The sequence below is a fragment of the Mastigoproctus giganteus genome, chromosome 6 (assembly GCF_048544385.1).
Source record: "Mastigoproctus giganteus isolate SK-2022 chromosome 6, ASM4854438v1, whole genome shotgun sequence".
Classification (NCBI taxonomy): Eukaryota; Metazoa; Arthropoda; class Arachnida; order Uropygi; family Thelyphonidae; genus Mastigoproctus; species Mastigoproctus giganteus.
The window spans coordinates 111,344,208-111,368,057 of record NC_143580.1 but is presented as its reverse complement, the minus strand read 5'-3'; positions in this window follow the sequence as shown (position 1 = coordinate 111,368,057).

Genomic DNA, 23,850 nt, shown 5'->3' with positions numbered 1-23,850 from the left:
GATTTAGGAGAAGTCCGGTTGGCCTGCCTCCCTAAAATCCACTCATGCACACCTTCTCGATGGTAATCCTTGTTACGTTACTTATGTGGCAACGAACGTGTAGAGTGGTTCCCTTCAAGACGCCTGGTCAACGTGAAGAGGAAAAGACCAAACCCTCCAGCATATGACAGCACGACAAAACAAATGACCCTCAGTTCCCAGCGGCTTTCACTTCCCCTCTTACGGCAGCGAGAGGATCAGAGTGGAAGCAGAGGGTGCTAAGAATCTCTGGGTACTACCAGGCTGCCATGCACGGAAACTGAACTTGGCCTGTTACAATGTGGCGTAGTGATGGTTGTGTTCAGTGCTTATGGAATTGTGTTCCCCTGTTTTGATGTACAAGTGTGGTTTAAACAGTTGTTACGTTTATTAAATATATGACATGGATAGAGATAACATTGGTGAGTCATAGGATAAAATTTTATTGCAGGTGCTGAAGAGACACAAGATTGAAAAACACAAGTTTGAAAATTTTGTTTCTAATAGAGACACATATATAGACCATAGCCTCATAGGCTTACCATAGAGGATTTTCCCTTGTGAAAATTCCCATAGACTTTACATTGGCCAGTTGAAATAACATTACGCAAAATGGAGATACGTTGTTGCCTTGGATATTTACTGGTTTGGGTTAGCCACCTTTAGGGAGAAGCCATTAAATGTTTATATGTGATCATATACTGTGGACATATTAGTGTTCTATTACTTAGATTTTACATTTTGGTAAAGTCCCATAGGCTATCATGGGGCTAGTTTTGGGCAACTTTTAAAGAAACGAAGTGGTTATAGCTCTTTAATTTCGGGATTGAGGCTCTTATATTTGAAGAAAGGAAACTTCTTGAAATTACTTATTTGGTGCATAATTTTGTGGCGCCCCCTGTCCATTAGGGGCTGAGATCTGAAAATCCGCTTTAAGGAAATCTTCAACTCTAATGCAGATTTCATCGCGGGTCGGGAAAAGTGTCTATATAGACATATATTGATAGACTGTGGGAATTAATTGGTTTTTGTTGTCTAGATTACTTTTCTAAATAACATGTCAAAAGAAGACAGAGATATTACTTGGTCCCAGGAATTTGAAGCATATTTATCTTCTTCTGAAGCATATTCTTCCTCTGTGGATTTTGCAACAAGACAAGTGTCTATTGAGAAAGAATCTTCTCGGACACCAATAAGGAATAAATGAAAAGGAAATCAAAAACCCCTAAAACTATTATAATAAGCGAAAAAGACAAACAGAAACTTGATAAAACAAATATGGAAAAAATTATTACCTTGAATGATGAAGAAAATATGAACCACCCGTCTCTGTCGTTAAAGAAGTTCAGTCAAGTACAGACGAGAACGGTGAGGGTTATGGAGATTTTGATTCACCAAGTGGTGTAGGGGATAATATAATTACTGTTTTTAGTATGGAGGACCATGGGATTTATTTTATAGATAGTTTAAACTCGCGAGGATCATTAAATGCCTCTGAGATGTATGTGGCACTGGCTAAGATAAGAAAGGCTTTAGGAGAAATAATGTCTAAAGAGTCAAGTAAAATAACAAAACCAGCGCCCGATAGAATTTTTGGTCTCTGAGCTGACTTGGAGGCGATGACAACAGCTTTGGTCGTGGACAATGAGCACCTCAATGTACGAGCTAGGGATCTGGAGGAGAGTACGTGTCAGATAAATCAAATTTTAAATTGCCAGATTGGACTTCATAAGAAGTCTTATGCAGAGATAGTGCGGCGGGATCACAAGTTAATTGATCCTGTGGACATCAAGAATAAACCAAGATCCAAAGAGGGGACTGGCAGTGCTAGTCGGGATAGATCCTTATCAATTCCTAGAGGTTGTCTAATCTTCAGAATCTGGTTGTTCTCAGGCCCACTGAGGACTCTTCCTTGAGTTCTAGTCAGGACATAAAGCAGAAAGTGACTGAAGTCATTAAGCGTGACCACAAGGAGATGAAAGTAAAATGTATTCGTCTCCTTAGGAATAAGGGGATGCTTGTGGAGACCACAAATTCGGTGGATGCTAATAGGATCTTTTCTGGTCATGCCTTGAAAGAGATAGGCCTTACAATGGAGAAACCTCGGTTATCAGATCCAACAGTGTTAATATATGGTGTCCCTCGTGATTATGTTAAGGAGGATATACTTCAAGATCTATTCTTTAAAAACTTAAAAGATTTTGGATTCTCGCAGGATGAAGTTAAAGACGAGGTGACTTTCAGATTTAGTTCGGGATCAGGTACAAAAGTGGTTAATTGGGTGCTCGGATTTAGTCCTCGTATGATGAGGTATATTCTGGAGAGTGATAGAATCTATCTTTGATTCACATCTCACAGGTTCTGTAGGTTTACGACTGTAAGCAAATGTAAGAGACGTGGTAGAGATTATAATCATTCTGTAAGGTATGTTAAGTGTCCAGAATACTTGAAAGCGGTACAGCTTACGGACAGTAGAATAAAACATGAGTGATAATAGTTAATGGTTCAAATTCAGTGATAGAGTGACTGATAAGAATCCAATTTTGGGTGATGTTATTTATGAGGGTGTAAAAGTTATTCAGATAAATGGTCAGTACTCAAGAGTGGCAATGGATGAGATTAGAATATCGGCATTTGAAATAACTTTTAGCATTATTTGTAAACAGGAACCCTTCCATTCTTGGCAGGTAGGAGTTGGGGCCCATAAAGTTATAGGTTTTCCAACCTCGGCAAGAATTATTCATTCCCTTGAAAAACCTCCAAAAAGTGCAATAGTTGTTTTAAATAATTATCTGGTGGTTGCCAACATTACAGGTCTGTGTACGGACACTGTGACCTGTTTAATGATCTCCACACCTTTCATAAGTGGCGCCTCCGTAGCCAGGTGGGAAGAAGCAGTAGTGCGTATCACATGCTTCTTGATTAGACCGGGGTTCGAGCCCGTCACCACCAAATACGGAGGATGCGGAAAGGTCAGGGAATGACCACCGCATATCCCGGAGCAATATGGCCCTAGTTGCTAATGCTCCTAAAAACCAAAACAACCTTTCATAAGTTTTTATATTGCGTCTGTTTACTGTCCGCCAACTGAGGACATACAATTGAGTCTCTATCGGATTCATGTACTTTTGAACTGTCCATTGTACTCTCAATCTACAGTGGATTTAACGTCTGTGGTTCCAAACCTATTGGAGACCAATGTAAATATCCTAGTTGAAGACCGTGATAACTTTACAGCTCCACAAACCTTCTCGAGAACTGTCTTTACATTGAGTACTCAGCTAAGAACTTCAGTATCCCTGGGAATTGACTTCACAAAAAGACAAATGATTAATATGGAAACGGAAGATTTACGTGAATTGTTGCTGTGTTGATTTTTGTCAATTATTTTGTGTTGATTTATGTTAATCAATAGTGATTTAGGTCAATTGCTATTAACAAGATGTCAGCAGGTTTGGAAGTTCTGAAAGACTAGACAGTGCTGTTAATTGAATGTGGTGGTGGTCTTTCTTTGAGGAGTATTTCTGTAGTTAAACATAGTCTATTGTGTTTAAACTAATTATACAGGGTGTCTCAAAAATACACGGCATAACTTCAGGAATGAGTTCTTCATATGGAGACAATAAACATATTTTAATCAACATAGTTCAGGAAATGCTTGGTTTCCGAGTTTTGAAGGTCTGTCTATGACACTTAACTGATCACATCACCTTATAGTAATTGTTCAAAATGTCCACCTTCTGCCTGAATACCGGTTTCACATAGACGTCTCCTGTACTCGCGAGGACGATGCCAAATTCCTGGCATGTTTCGTATTGTCTCACAACCTGCCACAATTCGATTGCGGAGAGTTTCCACATCAGCTACCGGAGTCGAATACACCAGACTTTAAATGACCCCACAAGAAGAAATCTAGTGGGTTTAAATCAGTAGAGCGTGGAGGCCAGGCAATTGGTCCACCCCTCTACTTCAGGAGTCGTAGATCTTGGTCATCCTCTGTCGGCAGCACGAGGTCTAAAGGTCCTATGTTCACAAAGGCGGCAATGGATACCTTCAAACGTTTTCCCATATGGACATCTTCGTTCTGGGAACCTTTCGTGGTACAAACGACGAGCCTCCAGTACATTGCCGTCCGCCAAACCGTACATAAAATGCATGTCCGCTTGCTCCTGATTTGAGTACATAGTCGGAATGGAAAACCACCAGATTGTGTCAGTACCTTGTGATGAAGGAAATCACCTGCGGGAGATAAGACATTCCGGTTAATAACTCGGGAACCAAGCATTTCCGGAACTACGTTGATATAAAATATTTTTATTGTCTATATATGAGGAACTCATTCCTGAAGTTTTGCCGTGTATTTTTGAGACACCCTGTATATTGTTTTCCAGATTCTTAGGAATTCTGAGACTCTAAGCACATTTAAAACAAGTGTTATATATATCTGTTTATATAACAATTACTGTTTCTTGGTGGACTGAGGATAATTTGTGGAATTTTCTCCACTAGTGATTCACTTTTCATTCATTTTATTTAATTATTCGCTCGCTCCAAGTTCAGGGTAATCTAGAAGCGAGATAGGCACTCACCTGTATTGCACTACCTCTGGTGGGTGCAGGACTTGTGCATTCGGCACAAAAGACAATGTAAACCCGGGCCTAGAGAAGGGCACCAGGTAGCAGCTGTCTTGTATCGGCGGTGGTATAATATCGCACACATGTTTTTTAAGCCAACTTCGTAGAGGTTCTACGGCTGTACAGATGAACTAGGTGGAGATGTGCTTTTGCCTAGGAGCCACCCTTGATTCTGGGATACACGAATGCTATGCACCAGGGGGTCATATATAATATAGTATTATATATATATATATATATATATATATAACAAGAATGTTAATGTATATAAAATTGTATATATATTTTGTAACTTTTGTATATAAATGTAATAATTGTGTGTAGAAATAAATGGAAATGGGGAAAAACAAAACAATGTAAGATCGCTCATCGGTAAAGACAGGATATTGGAGCTGGAAAAGGAACTAGAAAATGTGAATTGAAATATCATCGGTTTTGTTGAAACAAATAGAAGAAATGAATCACTTATAAGTTTATCAAGTGGAAATCTGCTGTACACCAATGGAAACAGTGAAAGCAGTGAAGGTGGAGTTGGTTTTTTGGCCCATAAAGATTTAAAAAACAACATTTTGGAATTCCAAAGTACATCACCAAGAGTGTCAAGGCTAATACTCAAGATTTCTGAGAGTTACAAGCTAAAGGTTATAATGACTTATGCACCAACATCGAGTGATATAAAACTCTTAACGCACATCAGCCGGCAGAGGAGTGATCACAACGGAATAGCTCTCTCTAACTATCTCAACCATTTCGGTCTTAAACTGAACCCCCAAAAATCTGTAATTATGTTTTTTTCTCTGAAGCATTCGCCCGCATTCATACAACACTCGCTGGAAGGCGCAGTCATTCCAAGTGCAACTAAACACAAAGATCTCGGTGTAACTTTCGACGCAAAGCTGAAGTTCAACTGTCAGAGTGAATCTGTTTTATGCAAGATCATCTGGATGAAAAGATGCGCTTCGGGCATTGCGAAACTATATATTAGGCTCGAACAGTAAGTATGTCCTTGGAATCTTTATTGACTTTGAGGGAGCTTTTGACTCCATTCAATGGAGCAGCGTTGTTGAGACTTGCAGGCTGTTCATCTAAGATCTTTAGGGTGGTAAAGGACTACTTCACGCACCGTACAGTGACTGTTAAGTCGTCGGTTGATTCTATTGTATGAGAGGTGACCAGGGGATGCCCACAAGGATCGGTTTTTGGACCACTAATGTGGAACCTAGTTTTGGAGGACTGGTTGCGTAGGGACTTCGAGCATACCGAAATGGTGGCATATGCCGATGATCTTGTGTTGCTTATTGAAGGAAATACACGGAAGCAACTAGAAACCAGGTCACAGCAGGTTTTGTTTTAACTTAATAACTGGTGCAGGTTACATAAACTGACTCTCAGGAACCAAAACAAGGACAATGGTCTTTAAGGATCAATTTTCGAGTAGAAGACCCACGGTTGTTAGAATGAATGGGTCGAGCCTAAAATCGGCAAGGCAATTAAAATATCTAGGCATTATGTTTGACGGATCTTCGACTTTCAACTCACATGCTACTTATCTGTCAGAAAAGGTGAGGAAATTTATTGGGATGATAACTCGAATCACTAGAGTTGGCTGGGGAATAAAAGGTAAGGTGCTGAACTTGCTATATGCATGTATATTTATCCCCATGGTAACGTATTGTGCACCAATTTGGTTTGAACGTGTAAGTGGAAAAGTATTTACTAGAAAGCTCAGTTCCATTCAAAGAGTAATTGCTCCTTAGGATGTGCATGGCATGCAGAACTGTGTTCACCCCAACTTTGCAGATTGTAACTGGGAAATTGCCTATTGATCTGCATTTATTGTATTGTGCATTGGCTTACTTCATCTGCCATGGCATTCCCTATTCTTTTATGAATATACAGGTGGACATTTTAGCAGATCCCAGGAAGGAAAAGACAAGAATCTGGGATGCTTTGGCAAGAGCGTTGGAGTGTTTGTCATAAAGGGCAGATTACACAAAATTTTTTCCCATAGTTAAGAAATGCAGCCTCGGTAAAATTCAAATGGTTTCCCCCAAACTTACAAGATATGTTCTTATTAACTGGTCATTGTTCGATTAATGCAAAGTTGCATAATTTAGGAATTAATGAAAGATCTAGTTGCCATTGTGGTGAAAGAGAATCATGGGAACATATTATGTACAACTGTGAGGAATACTGCGATCTACGAATTGAATTGTTGTCTCGGGTTAGTAATCTCAATCTTAGGGCAGAAGGCTGCGAGACAATTCTAGTTGATAAACAGGAGAACGTCTTGGCTTTCCAAGCCTTTGCAACTGCAATATTTCTTAGCCGGAAGACTCTTCTGCATCTAGAAGCCTTGGATTTGTAATGCGGTATGGTGTATGCCGAATTACCTAGAATTCTATGAAATCGTGGAGGCTTGAGTCTGCTATACCCGCTGCAACTCCAGCTCCTTGTGCTGGAATTTCTGCTCTTGGCAGCTCCTAGCGCTGCTGGCTTTCCAACAGACTGTGAACAGATGGAGATCTTTCCAATGAAGTTTGGACTTTGTCTGAAATTTAATTATTTGTATATTTTATTTTTTATGTAATTTGATTATTTTTCAATTTGTTCATATCAATCTTTTTTGGTCATGGCAGGTTTTTTCCCTCCCTGTACTTGGGCAAACAGGAGAGGGAGTATATAAGAGTACTGCTAAATTATGTGTAAATGACAGCGTCGTTGCTATTGGTTGGCTGGGACCGTTTTAAGTAAAAAATATCAAAAATATCAAGCTGGGGACACTCCGGTTTTCCTTCAAGGCTAATAGGCATACGTTCACTTCTCGGGACACTCCGGTTTTCCTTTGAGGCTGACAGGCATACTCCAGTTATGTGGCAGACAGGCGTACGTTCATTTCTTGGGCACTCTTTCCTATGGGGCTCACAACACGACGCATCTTCTCATGTAGGCTATATATGCACATGTGTACATCTTGTCTCATTCTGTATGGGTCGGAGCCCATGGGCAGTTCCTTCGCGAGTTTCCCTTTAGACTCTTTACAAGGGCCTACATTACCAAGCTCTTCTATCTAACTCTGTCTCACACACTAAAGAAACCACAATCCACTCTCTCCCACATATCTTCAAGAACTCTCTCTACCACACTTAACTCTGCCTTCGAACCTTTTCTTCTCTGAAGTTTGGGAAGGCCTCCCCAGGGCTTGCAACCAATCCTCATACTCTGCTTAATTTTCCATTACTTTCTATTTACCAAAATATCGGACCACAGCCATCTCCCTAGAAATTTCTTATTTTTTTCACACAGCAGCACACCCTTTCATGTGTGCCGGTCATCTCCAAAGCATCCAGTTTCGTGTTCACACCTTCGCTGCTAAATGTGGCCACCTTAACAAAATATCAGTCACTCTGACACCGTTTTCTTTTGACGCGAACACTGGATGTCCATTAATTTCCTGTTTACTTCCTAACGGTGGCTTAGATCAAAAGAGGCGCTTCATAATCCAATTTCACAGTCCTATTGTTCTTGTCCTCACAACCCTTTTCTCGTCTATTCGCAAATGGCAGCCTCTCCCTAGTCCAGCCGGCTGTCCCTGTTAGCTCTCTTATATCATTTGAAATTACTTATTTCCATTTAGCCGCTATTTTAAAACATACATCTGTAACTTTCCCATCCTCAAATCCAGTGTTTCTTCAAACTTTAACCTTTATTACGTTCACACTAAATATCCAATCTTAATACTTACTATTTTTAAACTTAATACCCCTTTTCCATCACCCTTCCTGGATTTATTTTAGCAAAACAAGTGTTTCTATTTTATTTGTAAGATTTAGTTCTTACAGCTCCACGTAATATATTTTTTTTCTGTAACATAAGTTACTGCACTGTCAATTGTTCCTTTACTCGTCATTCTTGAATCTAGTGGTGCCAATTCTCTCAATTTTCTCCATTCTGTCATTTACAGTTTCTTTCTTGCGATCCTCTGTGGATAACTGAGTTTACTTAGGTTGGATATCAGAGAATAACGATCGCGTATTAATTGGTCGCTAGGTACTTTCCAGTTGAAAAGGAGAAATATGTTAGGTCTGCAAATAGCAGATCTATTGCTGAGGTCGTGTTTTTTGGAGTATGTAAATGTGTTCTCCTTTGTTGAAGATAGGTTATTCTGACCCAGTAATTTTTTTATAATCCGAACTTTTCTGTTCTTGCTGCTATTCCTCCCATATCTTGGCTATGTCTGTTTATGTCTTCTAAAAGACAAAAAAGAGGTCTAAACAGACAATTTTAGTAAATGTAAATAATGTTGTTGATGGTAGTTGTTGTATGAGGTCATCTAACTCTTCATATCGTATTTCTTTCTTTGGGACAAGTATATGGTGCATACTAACTTAGCTCTTGGTTATATCCTGGCCATGTCGCCGTGATAAGTATTATTGTTCCTAATACTTGTACCGTACTTAGCATAAATAAAGAATTTTTCTTTTGCTGTAAAATATATACGTACGGCAGTTTTTTTCTAGAGGACTGTTCAGTTGTACTGCTTAAAGTGGGTTGTGAAGGTAGACTAATATGGCCACTCCACCATGAGCATATCTGGCTCTGATTCTATCCTTCCTATGTACCGAATACTTTTAACCGAAAGGATCGAATATTGACGACATCATTCTGTAAGGAAAATGTCAGTATTATTTCGCAAACATTGACAGTTCCATCATATTAGAGAGTGCAGTTTTTTTAGTTTTGCTGATGCTTCGGAATTCTTCCGGATGGCTGAGATTTTGGGTTTGTCTGCTTTTTTCCCTCTTCTTTTTCTTCACCTTCATCTCATTTTCCGATTACCATGTTGTGCTGGATGGCAGGTGTTTTTGACGGGATTGAGTTTGGTATACTAACTTCCTTTCCTTGTGACTGTGAATGCACTTCATGGTTGGTTGTTGTAGAAAGTCAAGCGTATCAACGACTTAGACCATATTGCACCTTATATAATATATTTGTAGACTGGGTGTGATCTGTGGTCGATTTGTGTTTGCCGCAAGACAAACCCGAGTTTTCAGTAGAAAACCAAACAACCGTCGCCTGAGACCGACTAACTCAGCCACGTTGTTAAATAGGCCCATAAAAATTCCTCTCTGGATTCGAACTCAAGTGGTCTTTTCCACCCGATGGAGAAGAGGGCGGTTAACATATCAACTGTTCTATCCCACGATGACAATGCGCTTCACCAAACGAACCATTCTCCGCTGTTAAGCGGAATTTTTCTGTAATTTGGGTATAAGACAGTGCATTTATATTGTGTGGGTGGGCAGATTGTAGGCTTCTTTTGGTAGGTTATATTGTTATTAACTTTGTACTTTTGTACTGCTTTTTCCATAATTCATATATTCTAGAATAGACAGCGTGTTCTCTTCGCAGTCGATTCCTCAAACTGCCAAATAGGTCTGCGCTGGTAGTACAGTGACACCGTCCTTCACACGTGGTGATAAAGACCCAGATTTGAATCCCATCAATAACTCGAGGAACTTTTATGGGCTTTTTTCAATTGGTGGTTGAGTTAATCAGTCTCAGGCGTAGATAGCAAGATTCCCCCCCCCCCAGAAAACTCGAGTTTTTCCACCAAAACAGCCAAATGGACCAGAGAACCAAGCAATTCACGAACATAGTTTTGATGGATTTGAGATATTGCTGAAAACATTAAAGGCAGATATTGTTGGGATATCAGAGACGTGGTGTCACACAGATATAAGTAGTGCAGAACTGGAATTTGGGGAGTACAACGTCTACAGAAAGGATAGGAAGGAAGGAGGTGTTAAGCTATTAGTTAAGAAACACATAAAATCCAAGAAAGTGAAGCCAGTCGACATCGCTGGACAGTGCAGTGTCGAGTCAGTCTGGTGTGACATAAGCATTGGGAGATCAAAATTGAGAGTAGGAGTGTGCTATGGGCCTAATGACTCTGATGAGTATAATAAGAAAATGTATAGGGAAATAAAGTGGGCCAGTAAATCAGAGAGTCTTATAATGGAGGATTTTAATTTCCCAGATATTGACTGGAATTTGTGGGTTGGTCACTCACACACTAGCAAGGCTTTTGTGGATTTATTGGATGATTGTTTTCTACACCAGCATGTTCGGGAGGCAACTAGAGGGAGTAATACTCTTGATCTGATTATGAGTAGTGATTCTTCATGCATTAGGAATCTGCAGATAAAGGAACCACTGGGTGGCAGTGATCACAGTGTGCTGAAGTGGGGTTTACTCCAAGAGGTAACTACCATTAGGGATAAAGAGAAGGGGTTTTGCTTTCGTAAAGGTGGCTACGGTGGTTTGAGACAGTATTTAAATTCTATACAGTGGGACCAACTGATGATGTTACCAACAGCAAATTCAAAATGGGAAGCATTCAAAGAAATTATCTTGGAAGCTACTAGGCTTTACATACCAACTAAGAAATATTGTTCAAGGTATTGTTCAGCCTAAATGGATGTCAGATGAACTAATGAGAGACATGTGGCAGAGAAGAAAAATCCATGGGATACATATAAATTAATGGGTGACATAGAAGCCTATGATAGATATAATCTGGTCTGTAACCAAGTCACAAAGGAGGTTAGGCAGGCAAAGGCAGATTATGAGAAATCTTTGGCAAAGGATCCAAAGAAAAACAACAAAGAGTTCTTGAACTATGTAAACTCTAGAAGGAAAGAGGTGAATCAGATTGGTGTACTGGGTATTGATGGTTCAACTGTTGATGATCCTGCTCAGGTGGATAACAAACTAAATGAGTATTTTGCATCTATATTCACCCACAAGCAGTTATTCAGAGAGCGGAATGCCAGAGGTGAATTAAACTCTGGCAGCGAGTTAGATGTCTGTAATAACTGAGAGGAAAATGGAGGAGAAATTGTTGAAGATAAACATAAAAAGGGCACCCGGGGTGGATGAGATCTATCCAGTTATATTAAAGGAGGCAGCAAAGGAAGTAAGCAAACCCTTAGCCATAAGTATGAGAGCTACTTTGGACTCAGGGGAGGTAACCATGGACTGGAGATGTGCAAATGTGACCAATTCACAAAGGAGGATGGAAGGGCCACACAAGTAATTATAGACCTGTGAGTTTAACTTCTGTTCCAGGCAAATTAATGGAGGCACTGGTTAAAGAAGCACTGCAGGATCATCTAGACAAGACTTCAGTTATAACTCGGACACAGCATGGTTTTGTTAAGGGAAAGTCTTGCCTGACCAATTTGATTGGATACTATGATGTGGTCACAAAGGAACTGGATGCAGGGAATAACTTTGATATCATCTATTTGGATCTTAGAAGGGCTATTGATACTGTTGCACTTGGAAGACTGCTAAACAAGTTGAAGCAGTGTGGCATTGGAGGCAAATTATTGCTATGGATAAAGGGATGGTTGAGTGGGAGAAGACAGAGAGTGATAATCAATGGACACTGCTCATCGTGGACTAATGTTATTAGTGGAGTCCCTCAGGGTTCAGTGTTGGGTCCAGTGTTGTTTTCTGTATTTATAAACGATATTGGTGATGGTATATCAAGCTTAATGTCCAAGTTTGCAGACGATACGAAGGTTGGCAGGGTTGTTAAGGACACTAATGACAGTACGCTGCTGCAACAGGATCTAGAAAAGTTGAGTAGATGGGCTGAGAGGTGGCAAATGAAGTTTAACAATGACAAATGTAAAGTGTTACATATGGGAAGCAGTAACCAAAGAATAACGTATCGACTCTATGGTACTGGACGGACAGTGGTAGAGAACGAAAAAGACCTGGGGGTAATTGTGCTGGCAGTTGTGAACTTTTCTGAGCAGTGCAGATGGTCTGCAAGAGTAGGTCATAATGTCTTGTCAATGATATACAGGAATTTTTCCAGCAGGGATAAGGAGGTGATTATCCTCTTGCATAAGGCAATGGTCAGGCCACATCTTGAGTACTGTATACAGGTATGGAGGCTTCATTTTAAGAAGGATGTAGAGCTGTTGGAACGAGTACACGGAAGGGAAACAAAATTAGTGAATGGAACAAAGGGTTGCTCTTACGAAGAAAGGCTTCAGTTTTGCAAATTACAGTGTCTGGAGACTAGGCACCTGCGAGGTGATCTGATTGAGGTGTATAAAGCCTTGAATGGTTTGAACATGCTCAATGCTAATGGAATTCTTCCTCTTGCTCAGAATAATCACTTGAGGGGGCATAAATTCAAATTGAGGAAAGACAGTTGTAGGTTAGATGTGTGGAAATTTGCCTTTAGCCAGCGGGTAGTTGGTTGGTGGAACAGACTTCCATCCTTTTTTTGTGGAAGTTGATAGCCTAAATAAATTTAAGGCTGAGCGGGACAAGTATTTGGAAAGAACGGTGGGGTGAAATGGTAGAGGATTTTTTTTTTGGCTGATGCTGCATAAGCTTGCTTTCTTGCATCATATGCCTCTACTAATGCTAATATAAATTTGGGTAGATGAATTGATATTCCGAATGGCATTTATTTAAAATAGTTTGGCGTTTATTTAAACAGGCAAGGAGATGACAGTCTGAGGGGTTGTCAAGCAGAACGTATAGTTAGGGTGGACGCAATTCTTGCGTACAGAGCACCTTATCTGAAGTGCTCTGTACTGACACCCAACTGAGGTCAATCCAAATTTTGGATAGACAACCAGGCTTCATCCACTCTGTCGTCCTCAGAACTTGGTTTATTCAACTATTTTTTCGTGCTCCTTTGGATTAAGAGTGGTACATCATTACGATGATGACACATTGCGACGGTGGTTGAACGACATACTGGAAGAGACTTTTTACATAGGGTGGAATACATGTTCAGTGCTAATTAAAACTCAAGTTGTTGCTCCTTTTCTTATGATAAAAGTGCAAAATTTTCTGAATTCGGAAATTTATATCATTGCTACGATAAAACTGTCCATAAAGACGGAGTTTACAATGAAACAAAACCATGAACGATGTAAGCTCATGGTCTTGTTATTAAATAACATAAAATAAAAATGAAGACATTGCTTTGTAACTGATTAGAATAAAAAGAAAAATAACATTGAATATTTAGTAAATGTAAAGGATTTGTTGATTATTGCTTTTTATGCAATGGGGGGGGGGGGGCTATAGACCAATCATAGACGCAACAAAAATAACAACATTTATGTCATTCTTTTGGTACCATTTACAGTAAACCATTTTAACTAGCATTCATTCATTATAAAATATGATAACGGCGTAAACAGTAATATTTTTTTTTCCTGCTGGTATGCAGCAGAATAAGTGAACGTCAGCGAAGTCATTGGACTGATCGAGGATAAATATCGGCAAATGTTTTTAGAAATATAGTGAACACTCTTTAAATGATAGCTGTATTATATAATTACTGTTAAAATTAATTAATTATTACGACACTGTTTCGAACAGCTGAATGAGAGAATTTCTTTCGGTATTACTTGGTATTTCTACATGAAATTTCTGGTATGAGATTAGTCTGGGTCTAACCTCATTACAAGGATTTCATAATCCACGAGAGGATTTATTCAGGATCGACGGATTCTGAATGAATGGACGAATTTGTTTGTAAACGTCTCATTAAGTCAGGTTTAATAAATATTTTATCTTTTTGTCTAATTTCAGTAGCAGGACAAGTTTAAATAATATTTGATTTGTTATGCAGTTAAATTTGGTCCAAGCATTTATCTTACGGCTTGTACACAAACCACTGCAGTTGATGAGATTTATTGAATTTTATTTATGGTGTCTGAGACCCATTAAGCACGCTGCGTTTATTTAAGGCGTTTTTGGTAACGAAGAGCATTATAGAAAATTTATAGACTGTAGTGTCAAGCGATTGTGCACCATTTACTTTGTGGCTTCTATGCTTCACGAACTACAGGAGGCAGCAGCTAGCCATATATATCCATTAAGGTAAAATATGTGCCTCTGTAGACACAAAGCGGTAGTTAAATCCGCATAGAGATTCTTTAGTCTTGTCTATGTAAAGTAAAATTTGGAGCTGGCATTATTTGAGCTTCTGATAAAGGTAACTGGGAGAACAAAATTTCAGAGAATTAACTCCATGTTCAGTAGCGAATATTTGCGCTTTGTAACCCCAACGAGGAAGAACAGTTGGTGTTCAGTATTCAAGGAGAGAATGCCAAATGTACACTGAAAGCACAGAATTCCTGGGGTTCCTGGATATCGCGATGCTGTCGCCCCTGTCGCTAGTTGGACGAACCCACCGCTTCGCAGGTATATAGGTAAATCTTTCACAAACTGTTTCACAAACCAAGTTTGATGGGCAAGGATGGAAAGAGGACAGTATTAGAGTCTACCAGTGGTTTATGAACTATGTTCTTTGATCTAGACAACAAACTGCTCCTCTTTGGCCAGACCTTGACATCCCAGTGCTTACTCCTTGCCCGACTGTCTCACTCATACAAAAACCAAGGCTTTTTGTGTAGTCAGATTGCTGACCAAGTAATGTGCCTATCACTTTAAAGTCAGCGTAGACCAATCAACCATGATCTTCATACTTATTATTTGTCGTCATCAACAACTTCACGTTCTCAAATGCTTCTTTCAAATACGCAGAGTCAGCTAATGGAATTGACCCATATTTATTTCCATAGCGCAGCAACACACCCTTGGAACTCCTCTTTGATGAGTCATTAAAAAAGTCTCCGCTGTTTAAGATTGTAACTAATTCCTAAACAGTTATTAAGCCATTTATATTGTTGTAAAAACCATAGAATCGTCCTCAGAAAAGCAGGAGACTAGTTCTCGTTCTTCGTGTCTGTACCATGAGAAAAAACATCCTATGTACGTCCTGCATCATGATAATGATGTACTAGAGAATTTTTCTACTTAAGTCTAGAACCAACGAGTTCAGCATATTCCTTTGGTAAATTTAAATCTCATACCAGATCATTGAGTTCATGCGGTGTAAAAGTTGAGGGCTGGACTCAATGTCTCCAGGCGTCTAGACTTCAGTTTCTTTTTCAGAAGCTTCACTTTCAGCACTCTCTACTGCTGCTACATTCTCCAATATAAGTCCAGAGCATGCAATCGGCAGGTTATCGCCATGTAGGATACACAGTACCCCTCATACCCTTTGCATTGCATCCCTCTACATTAACTATGTAAAAGTCATCACATTGGTTTTCAGGCTCTCGCTAAATCATGGGAAATGCAAATGGCATAATCTTCTTGCCTTCGTTTTACCATTTTTTCACAATTTCATTGCTTCAACACTGGTTCGGCAAACTGTGGGGACGCATTGTTTATCTTGGTCACCAATTCACATTCCACAATAAGCATAATGCACATTTTTTTACATGTTCTGTAATATCTTTGCTTGAGGACTACATAACTTCTACAAATGACAGAAGGCAGTGTTGCCAACATGTGAAGATTTAGTTTACAAATTCTCAGCATTTACTTCTACCTTAATGCATTCAATAATACAACTCAAGACAGCATAAGTGATTTGTGAAAACAAGGTATGAAATAAGCGTAAAAAACTGAGTTAAAAACAGCTGTTCGTTTAGAAACATCGAAAACAATGCAGAGTGATGTTATTTATAAATAAAAATGTGAATAAGATTTTTATTTATGTGGATAATTTCAGGGGAACACTATGAAATCTTAACCAAGAAGTAGTAAACAATAGACACAATCAAAAATGGAAGAAATATGACATGACCAACTGGTTAAGCTGGCAACTAGGACAAGAGAAAATTGTTTGAACAGAACAATTCATTTCTTCGAATTCGACAGTAGCAGAAAGATGTTTGCCCAGAAGCGTTTGGCTAAAATCGCTTACTCAGGAATTGAAAACTGTGTTGCTGATAAGAACATTACTTTTAAGTCGTTTCTTACAATGATTTGGTGTCTACCCTGCTTTGAGAAATGGTCTCCGTCCCCCCTTCTGGAGATAAGTACAGAGATATATGGTGTTCAAAAAGATGTGGGGTGGTGTGCTCTGAGCTGAGCTGTACTGTACTGTACTGTACTGTACTATACTATACTATACTAGTCCGCCGAACATTTTTTTTTTTGTTTGATTAGTATAACTGTAAAGGGAACAAAACTAATGAATCATAAATATGTCCTTGGCCAACGGCATATCACTTCACTACGGGTGGCATTCGGTCAGCAGCTCAGGCTTAGTTCGTTTTAAAGTAGGAATGTAACAGTAGCGTACCATCATTGACATATAGTGTTTCGAAATAGTGCCACTAGGATAATAAGCGCGCTTTGCATATCCACTTTATCTTTTCCTTTTATATAGAATACGGGGGATGGGGGAGTGCTAAGTCAAAACATCTAAGGCTATGAGACACGTAAGTATATTGTATGGTGTGTAATGGCGTATAGTTTTCGGTCGGTTCTTGGGATGGAAAAAGTTACTCCCATTGAAACGGTGTTCTAACGTACACCTTTCTCTCACCTTGTGGAAGTGTGCTTGATAGCAACACTCTGTTTGTTAACTGAGAGAGAGAGAGAGAGAGAGAGAGAGAGAGAGAGAGAGAGTTTAGTCCTGGAACAATGCAATTATTGATTGTTGGTACAGTGGTCCCCAATCTTAATTTTATTCTTCTTCATTTTCTGTACGAACAGGGATTGGGCCGTTAAGGTCCGTTTCGAGACTCGAATTGGTGTAGGAAGACCAGAGAAAGATGGTCCGTCCATCTTTTCTCTGGTCTTGCAATACTCCTCCATTCATGTGGCCTATGAAACAGAGCCTTCTTAGGTAGTCTTTCTTCAATCATCCTCATTACGTGTTCCCTCCACTGTGTTCTATATCTTGTAATATTTTCATCTTAATTTTATAATCTAAAATAGGTGGGCCACGGTCTCTGACATAAATTCAGCATTGAACATCACTTACACGTGGAGATATTTAATGATGCTTTTATTATTATTAGAAAAACTTTTTCTCCCTTCTTATATGGGATTTTTCCTGCTCTGTGACGGGTACTGGTACCAAGTGCATGGGGAAGTTAGTTGTGTCCGGTTACTATTATTATTGTTACTCTTGGTTGAGGAATTATCCTACAGGTGTTCAGGACTGGAGCTTTCTGGAATTCCATGTAAGTGTTCTCTGAGATGATTATTATTATGTTGCTGCTTTTATATTATTTCTCCCTGATTGGGGGTTCCACCCCGTGACGTGTATTGCTACAACGTACAGGGTGGTTGTTGTCTGGTGTTACTGTTTGCCGAGGGACTCGCTGACTATCCTAAAGCTGTTCAGGATTGCGACTTCGGGAGTTCTTTGTATGTGTTCTCCAGAGCTATTGCTATTATGTAGGTACTGGCATTATACTTGTGGTTGACACAATGATCGGGATGATAGTTACTTGTTGCATATGCCACATCTCTCTGATCTGTCGTAGGTTCATGTACTTATTGCTTTTCTCCTCGTGGATATTTTGGAGGTTGCCAGTGTTGGGCATCGCTGTGTCAATCAGATACGTAGCCTTTTCCTTCTTGTCGACAAGGGTCTGTTGTGCAGGATTGTCTTGCCCGTTATTACGGCGCAGTCCCAGTACAGCCTGTGGGTTGGGATCTCTAGTACTGCTCGGAGTTCGTACTTGTAATACAGTACACTTTCTTTGATCAACTGGAATTTCCTTGCTAGCTTCTGATGTATTATCTTGATTACCTGGTCGTATCTACAAGTGTACTAAGTATGGATGATCCCGCAATGATGTGTTGGATCTTTTCTGAGGCCAGATGGCATCATCGACATGTGTCATCTGACACTCCGGACTCCTTGGCGATGTATTTTAATAGTTTCTGGTGTTGATCACCTGGTCTTGAGTGGCGAGAATGAATCCTTCAGTCTCGGGGAAGAACTTTTCACTCGTGAGCCATGCATTGGAAACTTGGAATTTGGAATGCCAAGGTGCCTATTGTATCAAATATTCGCAGTCAGCGACCTTGTTCGCAATAAAATATTCATGAAAAACATTTTGTTCTGTTAATTTTTTCGAGCAGTGTATTATTAATATAATGGACATGTGGACATATATTATTGTACAGAGCGGCTCCTAGAACGTTAGTTCAACAACGCCTTGTGTCTTTGTGAAGAACAGTACCACTGTAAAAGGGCCAGGTGCGTTGTGTTTATTCTGGTCACTTGGCTACCCAGAAGCATCAGTCACCTGGACAGATTACTTCGGGTACTTGTCCGTATCACAGGACAAAACAAAAACAAGAAACAAAGAAAGCGTGGGAACCAACCCGCGGAAAAGAAGAAGAAAAAAAAAAAAAAACTTGGAACCCTCCCCAGGAAAGAAAAAAGAAGAGAGAAAAAATATTAATATATTTCTGTTATCGTACACTCCATTTGTAATACTGTATCTTGGTCATTTCACTATCTCCAACTGTTATTCTCTCACTATACCACAATTATTCAACGTCTGATGAGCAATTTGTTTGAAAATTCACTCCAGACACTCATTGGTTACAATACAGACTACCAATCATTTGATCCATTAGTGGAACGAATATTGCAGCAAAGAGAATATTGCTGAGAGACTTGTAGGAACCCCACAAGGGTTCCTACAAGTCCACCATTATACAGACTGTGATATTAAACGTGAAGTGATTTCCTAGATTAAAGATTTTTGAGGAGCTCGAGTAGAATCTATTGAGTAAGGTAAGCGGTGTGATTTGGACTGAGTCAAATGAAGATCTCAAGTCAAGAAATAGTGTGAAGATCTTAATTGGCATTCCGAGCGTGCAATATTTTCTGTAATAAATGCTACAAATAGGTTGATATCCAGCATAAGACAAATATATGCTTCTTGGAGGAGGGGTGATGACGATCTCCGCCGTGTTCTGTCTGTCAGATTCAGTTCACATTAAGACACATTCTTATTGATTGTCCATATTTTTCATCAGCCCGAGCTATCTCCATTTATTGGCGAAACCGAAAGCTGATCTGACTGTCATATAGATAGATTTTCTGTTTATACTGTGGGTTTACAGTTACACACTAACAGTTATTTATTAATTTTTTTTTCATATTCTGAATATGCTCAGATATCTGTTTTTTTTGTTGTTTTATCAAAACCTGAAAAGGTTTAGCATATTGTAAGAAAATTCGCCAAATTTATTCAAAATTATCAAGTGATATAGCTGGCGAAACAGCTATATAATAGATTAAAGAACAACGTTTTAAGAAGTCTCACGTTATGTATCGATAAACAAATTTTGATGAAAGTTTTGATATGGGGAGGACAGTGCATATAAGCACCTTCCTCCCCACAGCGGGTGGAAAAGGCCGCAATTCGAATTCCGTTAATGATGCGAGGAATCTTTGGGTCTTTTTATCACAATATGGCTGAGTTTGCCGGTATAAGACTAGGATTGTTCGTGTTTAACTCCTGGAGACTCGAGTTTTTCGTTCAGCAAACAGACGCATTGATCACATAACAAACACAATTTTTACACACGTGATTTAATGGGCACAATATGATGTGTTAATTGCTGATAAACGTAAAACCCAACAACAAAAACAAATGCTCCTACAATTCTAGGTATATATGTCCTAAAGCTAAGAATATTTGCGTGATGTAGCTGAAACTGAGTGTCGCCGTAGGATCTTAGGAGTTAGACTCTTACACCTTTTGGCTACTCGCGTAATGTGGAAATAAATCACAAGTGGGTTATCAGCTCTTACACTATGGGTGTCTACCCGTCCGCCGATGAAGGGAAAATGATCCCTGAAACAGTGTTTCATGTTTATTAAAGACACTTTTAAAAGTCAACTAACACGTCAAGAAGAGTATATGTTTCGAGATGATTAAATAATTGTCCATTAGGAGTTAAAAGGGTACCAGCTAATCATGGAGCGACCAGAAAAGATTAATAGGATTACTGAGCTGACCGTTCACTTTTGTTTCTCTGTATCTCTTCTATTAGCATCTCGTAATGTGAATGTGGATTATTATTTAACTTGTTATCGATTTGTTCGTAATTTTTACCGAAAAATGAAGGATTTAAAAGTGATCGCCAGTAACAAAGCCGGCGCACGTTTCGTATAAGATAATCACAAATGCTAAAGACTTCACATTAAGAAGAGACTGACAATCTGTCGTGCTGTCACGTAAAGAGGTAATGCTATGATTACGACTGATTAGAGCAAATTATGTTAACTGGAGTGAATAAAGCTGGTCACGACAATGTGGAGAGCAGAGTATTAGAGAGCCAGGAATTAAGTGGAAATTTGTAAGAGTAAAGCTCTGGAAGAACTTAGCATTATACCATTAAAGTTTATAGAAAGGAATTATCATCTACCAGAACAGCGAGATATTTAAGAAAGACGTTTCTTTGAAAAAAAAACATGTACAGAGGCGCAGAAATTTCTTCTTTCTGCCCTAATAAATTCTATTGATCACCCATCAAATTTATCCTTTTTAACTTAAAGCAGTGAAGAATAAATATTTGGAATGTCATTCATGTATTGTCCGAAGCCTTCCACAAGCGATACACCATTCATGGACATAACAACATTATTATTTTCCTCTTGTATGTTTGCATCATTAAAAAACAGACTGCTAATAATAGAAGTGAAAATTTATGATAAATTTATCTTCACAAGAATCGGGAATAATTCTAATAACCTCCCTCCTAATCGTTTCTCGATTCGAAGAAGCAGTTAAAATGGAAGAACGATGTTCTCCGACATAAAATCAAAAGCTGAAGACTCCACTTTGGTCAACTTTGATGGTATAAAGTCCAATCGGCTCCCAGTTATGTTCTGCTTAAAGGGAGAAGAAATGAGGTTGGAAAATGGCTTGTCAGTCTGACTGTTTTTCTCCCATTTTTTTTTTTAAATGTTATTATTGTTTGCAGAAGAAATATCAGAAGCATTTGTAAAATTATTTCGCGTGACAGAAACAGAACGTATAGATTTTCATCCCCATTATAGAGGTTGTATGGAAAGCAAAGTTTATCTTTCTGACTATTTGGGCAGAATAGTCGCATTCAAACTATAGAACAATAAATGGAACGTAAAAGTTTCTATCGAGAGCTACTCTAAATTTTACATGTCGCATCTTAATATTGTTGATGTAACATCCTGAACAAAATAGCAACTGAATTAAAAATCAGAGAGCTAAAAAAATAAAAATAATCTAAAAAAGGAATAGTAGTAAAAAGGAAAGTTGTCAGGAAATGCGAGAATTTCATCCTGAAGGCGAATATGAATATGGTGCAGGAAAAATTACACACATGGGACGAATGAGACGCATTGGAGACACACTCCGAGACATTAAGATATAATACTGTCTGTAAAACAGAATTTCAAATAAAGCTTAAATGTAAAATTATTGGGCTTTTTTTGCTTAAAATGATGCATGGCTTTGATATGCACTCTTAACATTATTTGATTTCTATATAAACAACTTAATTATGAAAATTAACGTTTTTTTTTTTTTTCTCCAAATTATTCTTAATTTAGATCGAACATAAATTACCACAATTCGAATAATTGAATCCGAAAGGTGCTTCAAGGTAAACTGAATAACAAGTTAGTTAATGAACGTAGTGAATTACAGTTCAGACACGTTATATTTTATTTCTTAAATTGCTGTAATCGAATTTTTTTTTTCTGTGATTAGTAGAAGTAAACTTATTATCATGTTACAAACAAATTATTAACTGATAGGTAAAACTAATTGTTTTCGCTGCACTTCGCATACATTCCAAGTAATATTTACTGTGTTTCGTAATCCACGACGGCTGAAATGCAATACGTAATTTTGAACTCTATGATTTAATGAATTAAAGTCGTAGTATACTGTCAACGCTTTCGTAATGCAATTACTTATTTTTTCCTAGATTTTAATAACAATTGAAATATAACGCGTATTTGGTGTTTTTGTTGTGTTTATATATAATAAGCAAATAGTAATGATTCATGATTTATATATTTAGGTAAATTGATAACAAAGACGAGCGATAGCAAATAACGTTTATGTGCGAACTGAGAACACTTCGTTTCTGTGTTTCTGCTATATTACTCATTCATTCATTCTTCCAATCAGCGCATGGCAACGGACATAATATCCAGTCAGTTAATGGTATATGAATAGAATATACTGATATGTATTAAAAAAGAGACTAAATAATTAATGCTATTTCTGTTGGTCTGATTTTAATGATTTTTTGGCAAGGACCCGTAGATCTTTCTAAAGGAGCCAAATATAGATTTTCATGGAAATCCATTCATTGAAATTGAAGTAATTATATGCGGACGAACGGATAAAAACAATTGCTTTATTGGTTCGATTTAAATAAAATTCTGATTTTCTGGACAAATCTCTCTAACAGAGCCAAGTATAAAATTTCATGAAAATCCATATTGGGAATAAAGTATTATATGCAGAAGGACGGACAAACTGTGAGGACGATAAGTACTTTGCTCATAAATGCATAAAAGAAACGGAAAGAGAAATTTTAAAGAAAAAACAATAATAAAATTTACATCCTGTATTCGCTTCGTTTAAGTACAAAATTTGTACGGGCAGTAGAGAACTTGAATTCGATCCTCATTAACACCCCTCAGTTCGAAAAATAAACTCTGTACCTCGTTTGACGTTTTTAGGGTTTTCGGGTTCTTGTTTGAGGGTTTACAGTTGATTACAAGGGTTCCATTTTGGAAAATTGGGTTGGCCCGAATCTTCTCATGCGGAATTCCATACTCATTATGGACATCTCGATCACTGCCAACCTGAATGTCACTCATTCACGTCGGCAGTGATCGAAGGGTCATATGGGTGCAAGTTATCGAATCTGTTTGATGCCAAAAAGGTTATCGACATCTGATCTGCAAATGTTCGGCGCATTATAGTCTTTCTTGCCTTTGCGTTAATAGGGTGAACCAGCATTTTCAGTCCACAGCGCAAATTTCAAAAACCACCGAACTCCATTTGGATGTTTGGCAAAAACAAGACGTCATAGTTCAAGGAAAAAGCTATCCACAGCCTCATCGCTATGAGCGTTACTACACCGATTTCTATTTCAAAATTAATTTATTACGTACCGATCTACATTCATGGGACAAAGTTTTCGCTGCAGCGATAGACAAAGTATAATCCATGATGTCGATGTGGTTCGGTACCCAAACGAAGTGGATACATTCAGTATAATTCTACTGATTCTCTTTAATGGTGATAAACGT